The following is a 17,986-nucleotide window of genomic DNA, read 5'->3' as shown; positions in this document are numbered from 1 at the left end:
GGGAGAGTCATGGGGGCCATGCAGAGAGGCATGGAGGGCCACACCCTACCCTTGAGCTCGAGTTTCTCATCCCTCTTCTAAGAACACACACACATCATCATCATCATCAACAACAACAACAACAAAAACTCAGATTTTTGAAGAAAAGGTGTCTTCTGAGAACTGTCAGTTTGGCTCTAATTTAAAATATTTATATGTTCATTATACATTACTGAAATTCTAGGGTGGTTCGCAATGGCATGAAAACATAGCAAAGCAATACAATAGAAGCATTGAGGAAAAGCAGCAGATAAAAGAATGAGAGCAAAACTAGAGCAGATCATTAACAGGTTTTTAAAGCACCTGTGTGATGCAAAGCCTTTCCTCCAGCGACTTAGAGATATCCATGTTGGCATTATGTAGGCCTCCTTGGTGGAGGCGGTACACAGCTGAGGGGCCCCTTTCTCTGGTTGACAACCTCTAAACATGGGCAGATGGAAGTGGAAGCAGCTGGTGCTCCTTCAGGCCCCTGGCCTCTAGCATTGGATGGGTCAACACTTTCTGAAACAGTCTAAGAAATTCACACTTCACCACACTTCTAGGTACAGCATTGTGCCCCAGCTGGAGTTTTCAGAACAGGTCCAAGGGGAGCCCCACGTAGTACTTTGCAGTAAGCAAGTATTGAGATTAGCAATGCATGAATCACTGCACCCGGGTTATCGTTGTCCAGTTGTAGTTGGAAAGGGCTCTCCTAGCCGCTGAGGCTACCTGAGCCTCAAGTGGCAGAGATGGAGCCAGGACCCCCCAAAATATGTTAGGCCTACCCTCCAAGAATTTGTACAATACTTCTTTTTTTAAAAGCAATCTAAACCTGTCATCATCGCTGTGTCTTCTGGCAGTGAATACCATGAATTAATTATATGTCCAGAGTGAAGGAGGATTTTCTTTTGAATCTTCTGCCAATCAATTTGATGGGGTGTCCCCAAGTCCTAATGTTTTGAGAAAGGAAGACAAATGGTTCCCTGCCCACTTTCTCTCTGTGCCATTAATGATTCCCCATCCCACCCTGTTATCTCTTCATCACTTGCTGCTCAAGTAGGCTCAAGGCAGACCACCGTGGCACCGTGTCAGGCTGATGGGCTGGGAGTTGCATGCTTAATTCCATTTCTTGTTAACAAGATTCACTGGGAATTGTGTGAAGTGACCCCTCAGTGCTCTGGAAAGTGCTTTTTCAGGTTGTAATTTGGTTGGCTGGAAAGGCTTCTCTATGCTAAGCCTTCTGGTGGCTATTGGCCATTGTGTCCTTGTTGCCATAGAAATGGAGGGCCTCTTTTGGTCAGCTGGGTTACCACCCTTGCTCTCTCTCTCCCTCTTTCCAAAAGAGCTACTGTTCTGCTGAGAGTAAGTAAACCGGTGGAATCAGGGATATGCAATGAAATTCATTTTTTTTTTTTAATAAATTTTTATTGGTTTTACAACATTTTTAAGAAAAACAAACAAACACAAAAAATGACAAACATACAAAATAGTTTCAAAGATATTTTCATAAACCTCTTTTCTTGGACTTCCCCATACCCCCCCTCTCTGCATCCCAATGTCCATATTTGAACTAGCAACTCCCAATTGTTACTTTCTAATCTCTGTCATCTTAGTCCTCTTTTATTGTCTAACCTTGTATCCCTGTACCCTATTGCTTCTGGCAACCACAACATTTTAACATTCATTCAGTTTATAGTAGTCCTTAAGATAGCTTTTAAATTTTTTCCATTCTTCTTCCACCGTCTCTTTGCGTTGGTCACGGATTCTGCCTGTCATCTCAGCCAATGTCATATAGTCCATCACTTTCATCTGCCATTCTTCCAGAGTAGGTAAATCTTGTGTCTTCCAATACTTTGCGATGAGTATTCTTGCTGCTGTTGTGGCATACATAAAGAAATTTCTATCTTTCTTTGTCACCAATTGGCCGACAATGCCCAAGAGAAAGGCCTCTGGTTTTTTAGGAAATGTACATTTAAGTACCTTTTTCATTTCATTATAGATCATTTCCCAGAAGGCCTTTATCTTCGGGCATGTCCACCAAAGGTGATAGAAAGTACCTTCAGTCTCTTTACACTTCCAACATTTATTATCGGGCGAATGGTAGATTTTTGCCAGTTTGACTGGGGTCATGTACCACCTGTAAACCATTTTCATAATGTTTTCCTTTAAGGCATTACATGCCGTAAATTTGATACCGGTGTTCCATAACCATTCCCAGTCATCTGACATAATGTTGTGTCCAACATCCTGCGCCCACTTAATCATAGCAGATTTAACTGTTTCATCCTGTGTGTTCCATTTCAACAGCAAGTTATACATTCTAGATAAATTCTTAGTATTGGGTTCTAACAATTCGGTCTCTAGTTTTGATTTCTCCACCTGGAAACCGATTTTCCTATCCTGTTTAAAAAATTCCATTATTTGGCGATATTGAAGCCAATTTTCTACTTTGTGCTTCAATTTCTCCTGACTTTGTAGTTTAAACTTGTCTCCATCCTGTTCTAAGATTTCCCAATACTTCGGCCATCCGACCTCCATATTGAGTTTCTTCACTGCTTTAGCCTCCACTGGTGACACCCATCTAGGGGTTTTATTTTCCAATAGGTCTTTATATCTTATCCAAACATTAAATAATGCTTTTCTAACAATGTGATTTTTAAAAGTACTGTTAACTTTGTCATACCAAAGATATGCATGCCAACCAAAAGCATTATTGAAACCTTCCAGATCCAAGATGTCCGTGTTCTCGAGGAGCATCCATTCTTTCAGCCAGCAAAAAGCTGCTGCCTCATAGTACAATTTTAGGTCCGGCAGGGCAAAACCCCCTCTTTCTTTAGCGTCAGTCAGTATTTTGAATTTAATTCGGGGCTTTTTGCCCTGCCAGACAAATTTCGAAATGTCTTTGTGCCACCTCTTAAAACATTCCATCTTGTCAAGAATCTGCAAGGTCTGAAACAAAAATAACATTCTAGGCAATACATTCATTTTAATTACTGCAATTCGGCCTAACATTGACAGTTTCAGATTTGACCATATTTCTAAATCTTTTTTAATCTCTGACCAACATTTTTCATAATTGTCCTTATACAAATTGACATTCTTAGGTGTTAAATAAACCCCTAGGTATTTCACCTTCTTGACCACTGTCAAACCTGTTTCCTCCTGAAATTTCTCCTTTTCCATATCTGTTAGGTTTTTCCCTAAAACTTTAGTTTTTTGCTTATTCAACTTAAATCCAGCTACCTGGCCAAATTGTTGTATTATTTCTAAGACCCTTTTCGTACTAGTGTTTGGCTCTTGCAAAGTCAATACTAGGTCATCTGCATACGCTCTTAACTTATAATGTTTAGCTCCGACCTGCACACCTTTGACCTGCTGGTCATTTCTTATCATATTCAGCAACACCTCCAGAACCGAAATGAAAAGTAATGGGGAAATTGGGCACCCCTGTCGTGTTCCTTTTTCTATCTTAAGTTCCTCAGTCACAACATTATTTACAATCAGTTTAGCTTTTTGTTCAGAATATATTGCAGCCATACCATTCTCAAAACCCTGGCCTACCCCCATCCCATGAAGATTCTTCCTCATAAAACTCCAAGAGATGTTATCAAAGGCTTTCTCCGCATCCACAAAGATCAATACTGCTTTAGTGTTTATATTCACCTCCAGCTTTTCCAAGATGTCTATTACATTCCTTACATTGTCTGCTAGGTGTCTTTTAGGGAGAAAGCCTGCTTGGTCTTTATGAATCTTCTCCATCAAAACTCTTTTAAATCTTTTTGCCAAAATGTCTGCAAAAATTTTGTAATCCACATTAAGGAGTGATATTGGGCGGTAGTTCTTGAGTTGGGTCTTTTCAGTCTCTGACTTTGGTATGAGTGAAATATATGCCTCTTTCCACGATTCAGGTGCCCTTTTCCCCTCAAGAATCTCATTACAAACTTCTCTTAGTGGTTGAATCAGCCATTCCTTCAGCGATTTGTAGTATCTAGAAGTCAGTCCATCTGGTCCCGGAGATTTGCCCAGTTGCATATTCTGAATGGCAGCCTCTATCTCTTGTTCTGAGATTCTCTGGTTCAAGTCCATCTTACTTTGCTGAGAGATATTTTGTAATCCATATCTTCCAAGGAATTTATCTATATCTTCTTCATTTTGCGGGCCTTGGGTGTAGAGTTTTTTGAAATAACTTAAAAAGCAATTTCTAATTTCATTGGGTTTAGATATGTTCTTTCCATCCACCTCTAGGCTTGTAACTGTATTTAGTTTCTGCCTTTTCTTCAATTGCCATGCCAAAAGTTTACCACATTTATTTGCTGATTCAAAAGTCTTTTGCTTCATTTGCTTTATCTTCCATTCAATCTCTTGGTTCATCAATTCCATATATTGAGTTTGATATAACTTGATCTCTCTTAAAATGTCCTGAGACTTTGGTTTTGTTCTTAATTTCCTCTCTCCTTCCTTTATCATTTCCAAGATCTTCTCTTTTTTCTCATTTTGTTTTTTCCTCTTTATTGAATTTTGTTGAATCAAAAATCCTCTCATAACCGCTTTACTTGCATCCCAGATCACTCTTTTCTCCACGTCGGTCCTCAAATTTATTTCAAAATAGTCTTTTAGGGTCTTTTGGGCCTTCGTGAGAATCTCCTTATCTCGAAAGAGGGTGTCATTCATTCTCCATCTAAATTGACCAGTTATTGTGAGTTTCATCTCCATCTTCACGGCGTTATGGTCGGAGCAAGTTTTTGGGCAGATTTCCACTTTCTTAATCTTTGGAGCCAGTCCACTAGTAACCCAGATTTGGTCAATTCTGGTCCAGGTCATCATTGCTTGGGAGAAAAAGGTTCCCTCTCTCTCCAGAGGGTTCCTTGTTCTCCAAATGTCTATCAAGTCCATGTTTTCTGTCATTTCGAAAAAAGTCTTAGGGAGTCTCCCTTCTTTAGTGACTGTTAGTCTTTGTGCCTTGTCCATATTAGTGGAGACCACGCCATTCATGTCTCCCATGATTATCATATTGTAATCCAGATAGTCCGTCAAAGTTTCATGAAGTCTCTTAAAGAATTCAGATTTGCCTTCATTTGGTGCATAAATTCCAACAACTAAAAATTTTTCTCCTTGTACTTGTATCTCCACAGCCAGATATCTCCCTTGTTCATCTTTGAATATCATTTTTGGAGCCCATTTCTCCTTCACATATATTACCACTCCTCTCTTCTTAACTTTGTCTGATGAAATAAATTCTTGTCCTAGCCTTTTATTTGTGAGTAATCTCCTGTGGGCTCTGGTTATGTGAGTTTCTTGTAAACATATCAAGTCCAGTTGTTCTCTGTTCAAAATATGAAATACTTGTCTTCTCTTCAAAGGCCCATTCAGTCCATTACAATTCCAACTAAGGAATTGCAAAGCCATCTTGTTATTTTCTTAAGGCTCCTCCAACAGCTCCAAGTTGTTGCTCTTCTTCTGATGGTGGTGGTTTTTGTCCAAACGAGAGATTCAGGATATCCAGTGCTCTCCTCTGTTCTGCAAGTACGTCCACAGTCCCCTTCTGTAGGTCCTCCTGGTATCTTGCCAAAAATTTGTCTTTATCTTGAATTGTCTTTATTTTCACTTTCTTTGCCTTGTAGTCGAATGACAGTCCTTGTGGGAACTCCCACCTGAAGCGGATAGAATTTTTCTTTAACAAAAGAACCAAGTCCTTGTAGAAGTTTCTTAAATCCAAAATGTATTTTGGTATGTCTTTAAAGATCTGTACAGCTGAATTTCCAATTTGCAAGGCCTTTTCAAAGTGTAGTCCTAAAATTTTATCTCTTTCCTCCTTAGATCTGAGTGTGATCAGACAATCTCTCGGTGTCTTTCTATCTTGCTTTTTACCCAGTCTAAAGGCAGTTGTGATTTTGAATTCGTCTTCCTCAAGGTCCCAGCAATCCGCAAACTCCCGTGTCAAATATTCCACAAGGTTGTCTCTTTCATTCTCCGGAATCAGTCTTAATTTTAAGTTTCTCTCTTTCCTCTGTAACTCCCACAAGGCCAAAGTTGCATCATGCTCATAGACCTTCTTGGCAAGTGGCTCTAATTTCTCCTGCGTCTCTCCAGCAGTGGCTTTGGCCTCTTCGGCAATTTGACGCGTGGTGGCGTTTTCCTCGACCAGTTTGTTTATAGATTCTGTATTCTGGTTTAATCTTGTTGATATTTCTGTTAATTTTTGTGTGTTCTCTGAAGTCTGTTTTGTCAGAGACTCCAGAGTCTGGTTTATCTTAAGCAAGGCTTCTGTCACAGCTTCCATAGAAACGGCTGCTCCTTTGTCTTGTCCTGTTGTTCCAGCTAATCCGGCTGTTGCGCCTGAAATTGAGCCTCTTTTCTTTGCTTGTTGCAGCTGCAACTGTTGTTGTTGTTGTTGTTGCTTGATCTTGGCTCTTGTAACTATCTCTTCTTGTGGTCCACTCATGTCAAGGTCAATTCCCACGGGATTTATTCTCCCTTGGAAAATTCCACTGTCTTAGGCCGTGCCGGACTTTACTTTATCCTCTAGAGGGAGCAAATCAAAATGGCCATAGAAGGAAGTTTCCAAATACAAGAACAAAGGAGACAGTCCAAGATGTAGAAAGAAAGGAGATTAACACAGTCAAAATCAATGTTGCTAAAGTCTTATAACTTCCAATTGCCACAGTTACCCAGTATACTGCTTATACTGTTTCTTCTTATAATATACAAAAGTCAGGCACTGTGGAAACTTTGTATCAAGGTGTCACTTCACAGGGAAAAGTCAGCTCAGTGTACTAAAAAGGCAGACCGTTTCAAGCTTTCAAATAGATGAGATAGCAGAGGTTTTTTCCTCCAAATAAATCATGCAGTTGTTAGTCAAATTCACCTCCCCTCTGCCCTGCTTGCTAGAGGGGAGATCAAGGGTCTAAATGTCCGGTTTATATGATCAAAGAGCAGGTCTAAACGGATGCAAGTTTAGAGTTCCGTTGCTTTCACTTTCATGCAGTCGGGGGGAGGCAGACTTCCTTTGTTTAAATCTCCCCGTTTTTAGCCCAATTTCTGAAATTTAAAGGGTCCCGATTGTTTTCCAGCTCTTACTCACGGGAATTCAGTCCAGATTTTCTTTTCAGGAAGGAATCGGCGCTCTCCGCTTATGGCGACGCGGCTTCACTTTGCAGGCTGGGTAGCGACTCTCAGCACCGCGCTCTCTCCCGATGTCGATCCGTAGCCTTTAAAAAGGCTCTTTCACGGTACCGGGGGGCGCGAAGGTGCCCACCGAGTCTCCTTGTTCTCAGGCTTCAGCGCCTGGGATTTTAGGGGTCCCCCGCTCGCCGTAGCGGGTAAGACCCGAACTTGCGAAGCAGTCCTTCTCCGGAGCTCGGAGGTAGGACCGCCATTAAGCGCTGGCACCGACCGGAAGTCTATGCAATGAAATTCAACTAAGGGGAAATGAGGAAGTCGCTTTACAAAGTTAATAACTGTTATTTTCAATAAGGTTATGATTTATGTTTGTTATGTTTTGTTCGTTTTGTGTTTTTGTTTGTCGTTAATATTGTAAAAACCAACGGTCAGGGAATTTAAGAGTTGTAGTCCAACAGCATCTCTTGGGTACCAGGCTAGAGAAGACTAGTTGAACTCCTGAAACAGACTTGGTTGTTTATGCCAGTACTTCTCTAAGAATAATGTTTATTGAACTCAATAGGACTTACTTATCATCTGACATGCATAGAATTGCATTGCAAATCCCTTACTTGTTTGATTTGGATTATGAAATATTAATATAATTCTTTGATCTCTGACATGCTTCTGGCTAAAAACAGTAATTGCTATGAATTGGTGCAGCGTAGAACAAGTGAGTGGATTACCAAATTCCAGAAAAGTAGCTGTGTTAGTGTGCTGCAGGAAAAACAATCTGGAGGCTTCTAGCACATTATATACAAGCCTTTGCCAACCCGGTGCCCTCCAGGTGTTTGGAACTGCAGCTCCCTTCAGCCCCATGGGATGATGAGGTCAGTTTTTGAGTAAGAAACTTATTGTGGCATGAGCTTTTGTGAGCCAGAGTCCAACTCATCAGATGCATAGAATGTGTTCTGGAGCTGGCAGTTATGTATACACATAAGCAGAGGCTTCTATCACCCTGGAAGCTGGCCTGGTGTTAGAAAAAGATAGATAGATGGTTGCTGGGTTGACCAGGTTTGGCCAAGCCCCAACACAATGGACCAGTCACAGGTAGCCAATGTTTTGCCCTCCAGGAGTTGTTGGACTCCGTCTCCCATCAGCCTCAACCAGTGTGGACAGTACATAGGGATGATGGGAGCTGTAGTTCAACATCAGCTAGAGAGCACCAGGCTCCCCACCTACCTTAGGACCTTGAATGTGTTACCATGCTGCTTGAACCTTTTGCTACCCGAAGCGGAGCCTTCTCTGCTAGAATGAACACTTGGAAAAGCCTTGTTGGACCATTCAGACTCCAATTCCTGCCTTCATCTGTCCCCCCACTCATGGTTCTTCTTGGAAGTGGCTGGTTCATCTTGCTTCATGGTAAGGGCTAGTCATGGACAACTGGCCTATGTAGGCTCTATTTGTGCATCAAATTCAGTATAGTTGACTCTGATGAGTGGTGGTGCTCCAGGTCTCAGGCAGCAAGAGGTCTTTCCATCACTTTAGTAGAAGATGCTAGGGACTGAACTTGGGGTTGTCTCCAAGCAAGGTCCAGACCATTTGAAAGATATGGCTGGTTGATTCTAGAACTGGCATATTATCACTTTGCTGCTGCTCACAGATCCCCTGGGGTCTGTTCAGCTAAGTTCCCTCAGATAGTTCCACTGAAATACATGGACCTGCCCTGACTTAGTCATGTTCCTCAGTTTTAGTGGGTCTGCTCTGATTAGCAGTAGCAGTGGATACAACCTTCGGAATCCTCCCCTGTCCCAGTGTTACAGAGGTGAACATGTGCATTGGTGGAAAAACAGAGAAAATAAATTCTGGCATGCTTGTATGTACACAGCAGGAACAAGATGCTTTGTGTTTTGTGTGTGGATTCCTTACCCATTGCTAAAGCACCACACAGAAATAATCTGGTTACCTATGTGCACATTCAGTCACATCAAGGTACAGACGAAATTAATTCATTCCGCGAGTTTTTTCGTCTAGCGAATTTTTCGTCTTGCGAAGCATGGTGTCGGAAAAGTTTTGGGAAAGCTTCAAAAATCACCAAAAACCTCAAAAAAGGCTACCACACCGCGTTCTATGAGTTGCTCCTCGAAGTCAAGTCGCAACTGTATTAACGGTGTTAAGAAAAAGGAAACAAACTTGCAAGACGTTTTCGTCTTGCGAAGCAAGCCCATAGGGAAATTCGTCTTGCGAAGCAGCTCAAAAACCACAAAACCCTTTCGTCTAGCGAGTTTTTCGTCTTGCGAGGCATTCGTCTTGCGGGGCACCACTGTAGTCGGGTGTTTTTTCTTTCTTGCAGAGTTTTATCAGTGTGTACTTCCTAGAGCTGGCTTGAAATGATTAAAACAAACAAACCACTTCTTTTCTGCTTCACCATCTCAACATTTGCTGTTTGGAGCCAACCTTTCTTCTTGGAGGAAATCATTTTGTGGAACTGTAGAATGGAAGCTAAAACAAAAGGGTCTGTCACAATGACAAATGTATTTGCTACTCGAAGGAAGGAGCAGCTTGCTGGGTTTTCCCCAGAAGCTAGCCATCCCATCCGCTGCCCATCTGCCCCATTAGCTGGACTGGGATCTCTGCTTCTTTTTAGATACATATATAACCTCCAAGTATCTAGCCCCTGCAGAACAAGAGGGAGAAGTCAAAGGGTTGTATCTAACTAAGTTCTATTCAGAGTCGACCTTTTGAAGAAGAAGAAGACGAAGAGGAGGAGGAGGAGGAGGAGGAGGAGTTTGGATTTGATATCCCGCTTTATCACTACCCTAAGGAGTCTCAAAGCGGCTAACAATCTCCTTTCCCTTCCTCCCCCACAACAAACACTCTGTGAGGTGAGTGAGGCTGAGAGACTTCAAAGAAGTGTGACTGGCCCAAGGTCAGCCAGCAGCTGCATGTGGAGGAGCAGGGAATTGAACCTGGTTCACCAGATTACAACTCCACTGCTCTTAACCACTACACCACACTGGCTCTCTTTTGAAATTAATGAAGTGAAGCTAGTCATGCCCAGTAACTTCAATAGGTCTACCCTGAGTAGGACTAGCATTGGATGGAATCCTATTTGTGCAGGCACTTTTTTCACTGCAGACATGTCTAGCCACAGTGACTAATGCCTTACTTTGAGGAAGGACTTTGAGTGAGGGATAGGGTGGGAACTCTGGAAAACTCCACAGTGACAGTCTTTCCAGGTGGGTGGCCTGCAAGGGCAGAAGTGGCTTGATGAGGAGGTGAGTGAGTAGGGCCACAGCTAATTCCTTGTGCCTCAGGCTCCCAAGGCAATAGCTTCACTTCATCTCATAAAAGGAATGACCGTGACTCATGGGGAATAGTGTTGGAGGTGCCCCCCCTGCCTGAGATGGCTGCCTTATTCTCCCTAATGGAAGAGGGGAGGACCATAGCTCAGCTGTAGAGCATGTGCTTTGCACACAGAAGGTACCACCTTCAATCTCCAGCATCTCCAGGTAGGGCTGGGAATGTCCCTTGTCTGGAAACCTGGAGAGCTGCTGCTAGCCAGCCTAGTCAATGCTGAACTGGATGGACCAATGATCCAATCTGCTGTAAAGCAGCTTCCCATGTTCTTCTCCTTTGGAGAAGAGCTGGAGCTCAGTGGTAGAGCAGCTGCCTTGCATCCAGAAGGTCTCTATCAGTATTTCATTCTCTCATCGCTGGATAATGTGATCCTGTTTACATTCCTTACTGTTGTATCTGTGGGATACAGGTTCAATTCACTTCATGTCCAGGTAGTGGTGGGAAGGACCACTTTCTGGAACCTGGAGAACCACTGCCAGTCAGTGCAGGCAATACTGAGCTAGAAGGACCATTGACCTGAGTACAAGGCAGCTTTCTGTCTTCCTTAACAGTAGGTGATCCCCACTTGCCTTCACCCTAGCTGGGCACCCAGGACCCAGGTACTACCCTTCCAGACTGTTGCAACCATTCCCCCAACACTCTGTCCCTTGGTGTAAGTGAGAACCACCTTAAGTGATATTGGCAAAAAAGGGCAGCTTCTTATATTTGCCAAGCCATACTTCCACCCAAAGGCTGCTTTGGGGTTCATGTAGAAAGTTGACTCTGAGCTACTCGCTCACTTGGCCAGTGATGTATCAGGAAGCAGGAGCCTGCTGTGCAGCCATGAGTGTACCACAGTGTTCATTAAATGTCCGGAAAAATCAATAGCAAAGCTCCGTCAAAGGAGAGAAGACAATTTATCAGCGCAGCCAAAAAGTGGTGTTTGTGTGCGTGTTTTTCTCTCATGGCTGGTTTACTCAGAAGGAGAGCACCGCATGACGGAACTTCACGCACATTTAATCAAAGCTTTGGGAGAAGTGTGTTAAGGAAACTCTGCTTTAGTGACCCTCCTTGGCTGACATTCCGAGATGGATAATTCCTCAACTCTTTCCAGTTCTCAGTAACTCATGGGATCAAAAGGCTTTGCAGGTAACATGCCTTTTCAAGAGACAAGAGAGTTATGGGATTAGTTTGTAAGTAGAAGCTGGAATGCCAGTTGTGGGAAAGAGAACTGGAAATGATATTTGGACATACAGGGGGGGGGAATCACCATTCTTATTAGGAGGTCAGTGGGAGGTCTGCTCCCTCTGCAGAGATTTCGGTACCCTTTGTTACATTTTTACAGTGAATCTAGTCTGTTCTTACTTGAGACACAAGGAAAATTATGCAGGCTGTTCCTTACACTTACTCAGTGTAAGATGTCTTCCTGCTTACACTTTCCTGGCCAATGAATATCTGGCTCCACAGAGCCAAATTGTATTTAATCTGGGAGAGCCATCACTAGAGGCATGTTCACACACTACATTCAATGAGTGTACAGTCTGCAAAGGTAGTTGTGCAAGATGTAGAATGGATGATGGAATACTCTGTAGACAATGCCAAGCATACCCTGAGGACTAGAAGCCTGCTTCTCTCAAAATGAAACTGAAATCCACAGAATTCTGTATCCAATACAGTGGTACCTCAGGTTACATACGCTTCAGGTTACATACGCTTCAGATTACAGACTCCGTTAACCCAGAAATAGTACCTCGGGTTAAGAACTTTGCTTCAGGATGAGAACAGAAATCATGCTCCTGCGGCATGGCGGCAGTGGGAGGCCCCATTAGCTAAAGTGGTGCTTCAGGTTAAGAACAGTTTCAGGTTAAGAACGGACCCCTGGAACGAATTAAGTACTTAACCCAAGGTACCACTGTAATCTGTAGGATTTTGTAAACATGGGCTAAAAGGCAAGTTACTTGACTGTCTCATTTATTTTAAATAAATTATTTGTTATAAAAATAACAAATAAAACCCCGGGCTGAGCTAAACTGCTAATTCCTGGATAATTTCTTGGAAACTGAAAGGATGACAAAGACTGTGACTGTTCTAGGACTTGCACTGAGAGACAAAGGCTGAAAACTGGATGGTATTGATTGAATGGTTAATTTCTGGAGCTGCAAGGTTTAATTAGTTTAATTAGTAGATTAATATACTCAAGCATGAGTTGATTAATTGGAGAAGGCAAATTTTAATCAGTGGGCTTATGAGTCAAAGTCTCACTTGTTTATTCTCTTAGACTATTTTTCTTCTGGTCCATTGGTGTAATAAAGAATGAAAAGACAATCTTAAACATGACCTTTCATTCTTTCCAAGAGTTGTATTTTTTGCTGATCCTACATTTCCTTAATCATCTCAAAAATGCATCTGTCTTGATGCTTTTGCAGCATGCAGATTTATCCAAATTGATTAAAAACAGATTATTATCAGTGCAATCCTATACACATTTACTCAGAAGCATGTTCAGCTGTGCTCAGTGGGACTGGCATCCGGGTAAGCCAACAGAGGACTGCAACCTCAACCAACTAAAAATTTCATACTCCACTTGACAGCCCTATGAAAAAAATTAATAGCAATTTATATAACTCCCCCCTCCACTTTCCAAATGTTTCATCTGTATTATCTTGCAATCAGTTATAATTCTGAACAGCTACATTTTAAACAGCAATATAATAGTAATTTGAGTGTCCAAAGCATTCCATGTATATTGCCTTCTTATAAATTGTAATGCTTAACAGTGGCAACCTTATGAGGTAGGCTGACATTTTTAGCCCCACAAGTGAGGCCTGCAACAAAAAAAGTTGCAGTGTGAAGCACTCCAGTTCGGGAATTCCAGCCAGCCATGCCCTTTTCCAGTATACTACATTCCATCCCTCCCCCCATTGGGGTGGGGTGGGGAAAATTGAACCTGGGACTTTCTGCAAATGTAGAAATCACCACTATTATTGAAATAGAAATGCAAGCCATCTCACTATCATGGAGAAGAGTGTGTGATCTCCCCCTCCCCCCGTGACCTGGCTGCTTACTCCAGGAGCTGGCTGCTTGCCCCAGTTAACCTAGGAGCTAGATGGGGATGCAGAACCTCCAGACCCCTCCCACTTCCCTTTCTTATGCTCTGGACTAGGAGTAGGCAACCTAAGGCCCATGGGCCATAAGTGGCCCATGGGGGTTGTTTAACTGGCCCCTGAGCCGCCCCCGAGCCGAGCCGCTCGCTAGGCGAGTCCCTGCGCGCTGCGCTAAACCGGCCCAGCACAGTGCAGGGACTCACTTCCATGGCGCTGGAAATTGCATCTGCGCAGATGCAGACACCGGAAATCGCACAATCCGACCCACGGAGGAATCTCCACTGGAGTGAACCAGCCCAGGTGAGGTAAACCTTGTTGCCCCCTGCTCTGGACAGTTCTTGAAACAGAGGCTTGTCCTCTGTAAAGGAGGGCACATGGTTCATCTAGGCCAGGGGTCAGCAAACTTTTTCAGCAGGGGGCCAGTCCACTGTCCCTCAGACCTTGGGGGGGGGGGGAACGACGACTATATTTTGGAAAAAAATATGAACCGATTCCTATGCCCCACAAATAACCCAGAGATGCATTTTAAATCAAAGGACACATTCTATTAATTGAAAAACACGCTGATTCCCGGACCATCCACAGGCCGGATTTAGAAGGCAATTGGGCCGGATCTGGCCCCCGGGCCTTAGTTTGCCTAGGCATAGGGCCAGTTGTTAACCTTGGGGTGGGCCTGGAAGCTCAAAGGTGGACAAAGAGCTGACAGTGATACAGATGGGCCCTCAAACATTCTCCTGCTCCTGCTGAAATCTGCAGCAAAGCTGTCACAAAAGCCAGACTGTGCACATGTAAGGGAGAAGTCACTTTGAGTCTCTCACCTTGCAAGAGAACATGACTTTGGCCATTTATACCTTATTTCCGCAAGACAGGGAATTGATGTTTCCTTGTGTTTTGTCAGGGGAAAAGACAAGATTTGGCAGACAAAAAGATCCACAAGTGCAAACGAGTGAGCATACTTGTTTTCCTGCCAGAGTTACCAGCAAGCCTAATTTGAAACCTGTTGCATGTGACAAAAGGCACATCCAAGGAGAAATACCCACTTGCACCAGGGAATAGAGCTGGGTGGAGACCGTGTAGCTCTCTAGATGTTGCCAAAGTACAACTCTCATCAGCCCTAGCAAGTTGCCCACCCCTGGAATACATCTAACCTTGTGCAACAGAACATCCTGTTTCTATTGTTTTTGCTGGCATCTGTCTGTCTCAGGAGACAATGGAGGACTGTGCCTTTGGAGGGTGAAGCCAGATTGTTAGAATTATGACACCTGCTGTGGTTGTAAAGATCAATATGGGAGAGACATGTTTTGTTGCAGCTGGGGCAGATGAAGATGTCAGGTTGTGCTGCTGCAGATGCACCAAGGTTTTTCTTGTCTCTGGGCTCCTCCCAGTGGTCATCCTTCTCTGGTCATTGCTATGGATGCATGACATGACTGATGGTCTCCAGGCACTGCAAGGGATTCCCACATGGTTGATGTTGATGTTGCCAGCCTACAAGTTTCATTTGCAGACAGCTTTGTAATGCAGAGCTGGGCTGCCAATGGGCCTGTTGCCTGAAGCCAGCTCCCCGTAGAGCATGGGCCTGGGGATGCTGCCATCTTCCATTCTGTGGACATGACCAAGCCAGTGTAGACATGAGACAGGAGTGTGAACATGCTGGGCATGTGGGCTTGGGAAAGCACATCTTTGTTTGAGATGCTATCCTGTCATGTGATGTCCAACATCTTCCTTGTGCAGCACATGTGGAAGCTGTTGAGATGTCGCTTCTGGCAGTTGTATATTGTCCACAACTCAGTTCCATAAAGTAGTGTGCTCAACATGCAAACCTGGTAGACCTTCATCTTGGTATCGGACAAAAGCATCACATCTTCCCATTCCCCTTTGGAGAGGCGAGCTGTTGTCATAGCTGTAATAATACAAGTAGTTTGATAGAGGCAACTCTTTTCTTCCACTGTCTCCTGAAAAACTGAATTCCCTTTAAAACACACACACACACACACACACACACACACACGTACACACAACAAAGTACAATGTTCTCAAGTTGCGCATGAGAATCAAAGATGACACACGAATGGCAGATAAAAGCACGACTTAGTAAAAAATGTAGTATCTTCTCTTCACCGACAGTGCACTTTAGGGAGAGAGAAGCATCCAGGGAGTTGGAACAGCTACCAAATTTTTTTCAACAGGCTAGGAAGGAAAAGTTGATGGAAGAGAGAATTTCAAGTAGGGAGAGGGCAAGTGAAAGAGAGCAAGGAGAATCAGGTGGCTCAGCTTCATGTGTCAAGAATTTCGATAAACCAGACTAATTATATATATATATATATATATATATATATATATATATATATATATCCCGTCCCCCCCAGCCGAAGCCGGGCTCAGGGCGGCTAACAACAATAAAACAGTACAACAGTACAACACAACACAACATTCTAAAACCATTCATTATAAAATTAATTCAAATCAACCAATGGCAACCATTGGGCCAGAGTTCCGCAAAGATTGCCGAAGGAGGGAGTCAGGCTGTGCCCTGGCCAAAGGCCTGCTGGAACAGCTCTGTCTTGCAGGCCCTGCGGAAAGATGTCAAGTCCCGCAGGGCCCTAGTCTCTTGTGACAGAGTGTTCCACCAGATCGGAGCCACAGCCGAAAAAGCCCTGGCTCTAGTTGAGGCCAGCCTAACCTCTCTGTGGCCTGGGACCTTCAAGATGTTTTTATTTGAAGACCGTAAGTTTCTCTGTGGGACATACCAGGAGAGGTGGTCCCGTAGGTACGAGGGTCCTAGGCCGTATAGGGCTTAAAGGTTAAAACCAGCACCTTAAACCTGATCCTGTACTGCACCGGGAGCCAGTGCAGCTGCTATAGCACCGGGTGAATGTGATCTCGCAGCGAGGACCCCGTAAGGAGTCTCGCTGCAGCATTCTGCACCCGCTGGAGCATAAAGATGTTGAAAAGCATCGGGGAGAGTATCGCACCCTGAGGTACTCCACACACCAAGGAGTGGCGCGATGACAATTCCCCCCCAAGCGCCACCCTCTGTCCCCGACCAGAGAGAAACGTCGCAGCCATTGAAGGACTGTGCCCTGTATCCCCACGTCGGAGAGGCGGTGGTCCAGGAGTTCGTGATCGACCATGTCGAAAGCTGCTGACAGATCTAGAAGAATCAGCAGCCCCGACCCGCCTCGATCCAGCTGTCTACGAAGATCATCTGTTAGGGCAACCAGAGCCGTCTCGGTCCCATGACCAGCGCGGAAGCCGGACTGGAATTGATCCAGAGCCGATGTTTCATCCAGAAACCCACCAAGCTGTTCAGCAACCGCTCTCTCAATCACCTTACCCAGGAACGGAAGATTCGAATCCGGGCGGTAATTGGTTAGATCTAAGGGATCTAATGATGTTTTCTTTAAGAGCGAGCACACCACTGCCTCCTTCAGTTCCCCTGGGAATGTCCCTGTGCCAAGGGACAAATTGATGATATCCGCTAGGAGGGCCCGCACCTCGTCTGGACATGCTCTAATCAGCCAAGACGGGCACGGGTTGAGAGGACAGGTGGTGGGCTTTCCAGCTCAGAGGAGTCTGTCCACATTGGCTGGGAATATCCGGTTGAAGTGGTCCAATACTGGACCCGAGGACAGTCGAGGGGCCTCCAGTTCCTTTATTGTATCCAAATTGGCAGGGAGGTCATGGTGGAGCAACAAGACCTTCTCCGCAAAAAAGCTCGCAAATGCCTCACAGCTGTGTGTCAAATTGTTATTTAAATTTGGCTGTCCCTCAAGGGACGTTAAATTATACTAAATACTGTATTTTTCGCTCGATAACACGCACCCGACCATAACACGCATGTAGTTTTTAGAGGAGGAAAACAAGAAAAAAATATATTCTAAACGAAACAGTGGATGTATGATTTTTGTGGTTCATGCTGTGGCCACAGACATGTGATCTGACGGTGAGTTTGGGGTAGCCCAATGCAAAAATCCTGAGGATCCATGTGGATCCATGTTTGTAACCATGTTTTTGCACCACTGCAGCCCCAGGTAACAGTGGGTGCGTGATTTTTTTGGTGCAAACTGTAGCCATGGACATGCTATGTGATCTGATGGTGAATTTGGGGTGACCCAGTGCAAAAATCCTGAGGATCCATGTGGATCTGTGCTTTGTAACCACGTTTTAAGTGGGGAGGGAAGGAAAAGGACTCAAGGGACAAGGAGCACGCATGGAGCAGGTTCTGCTTCTCTCCCTCCTTAGTGAGCTGAAAAACTTTGCTGGAGGGACAGAGAGCCTGCTTGCTTTAAAGGAGCCTACCGGACAGGAGCCGCTTACATGAGTGTGGGATTTTGGCTTCCTTTGCTTTTTACAATGCCTGTGAGTGAACTGTATATCATCACCCAAGGTAGCTTGAAAGGCTGATAGGAGATATTCTACTGCGATCT

Source organism: Podarcis bocagei (genome assembly GCF_964188305.1).
Source record: "Podarcis bocagei genome assembly, chromosome: 7".
Classification (NCBI taxonomy): Eukaryota; Metazoa; Chordata; class Lepidosauria; order Squamata; family Lacertidae; genus Podarcis; species Podarcis bocagei.
Note: the sequence above shows the minus strand (reverse complement) of the source record.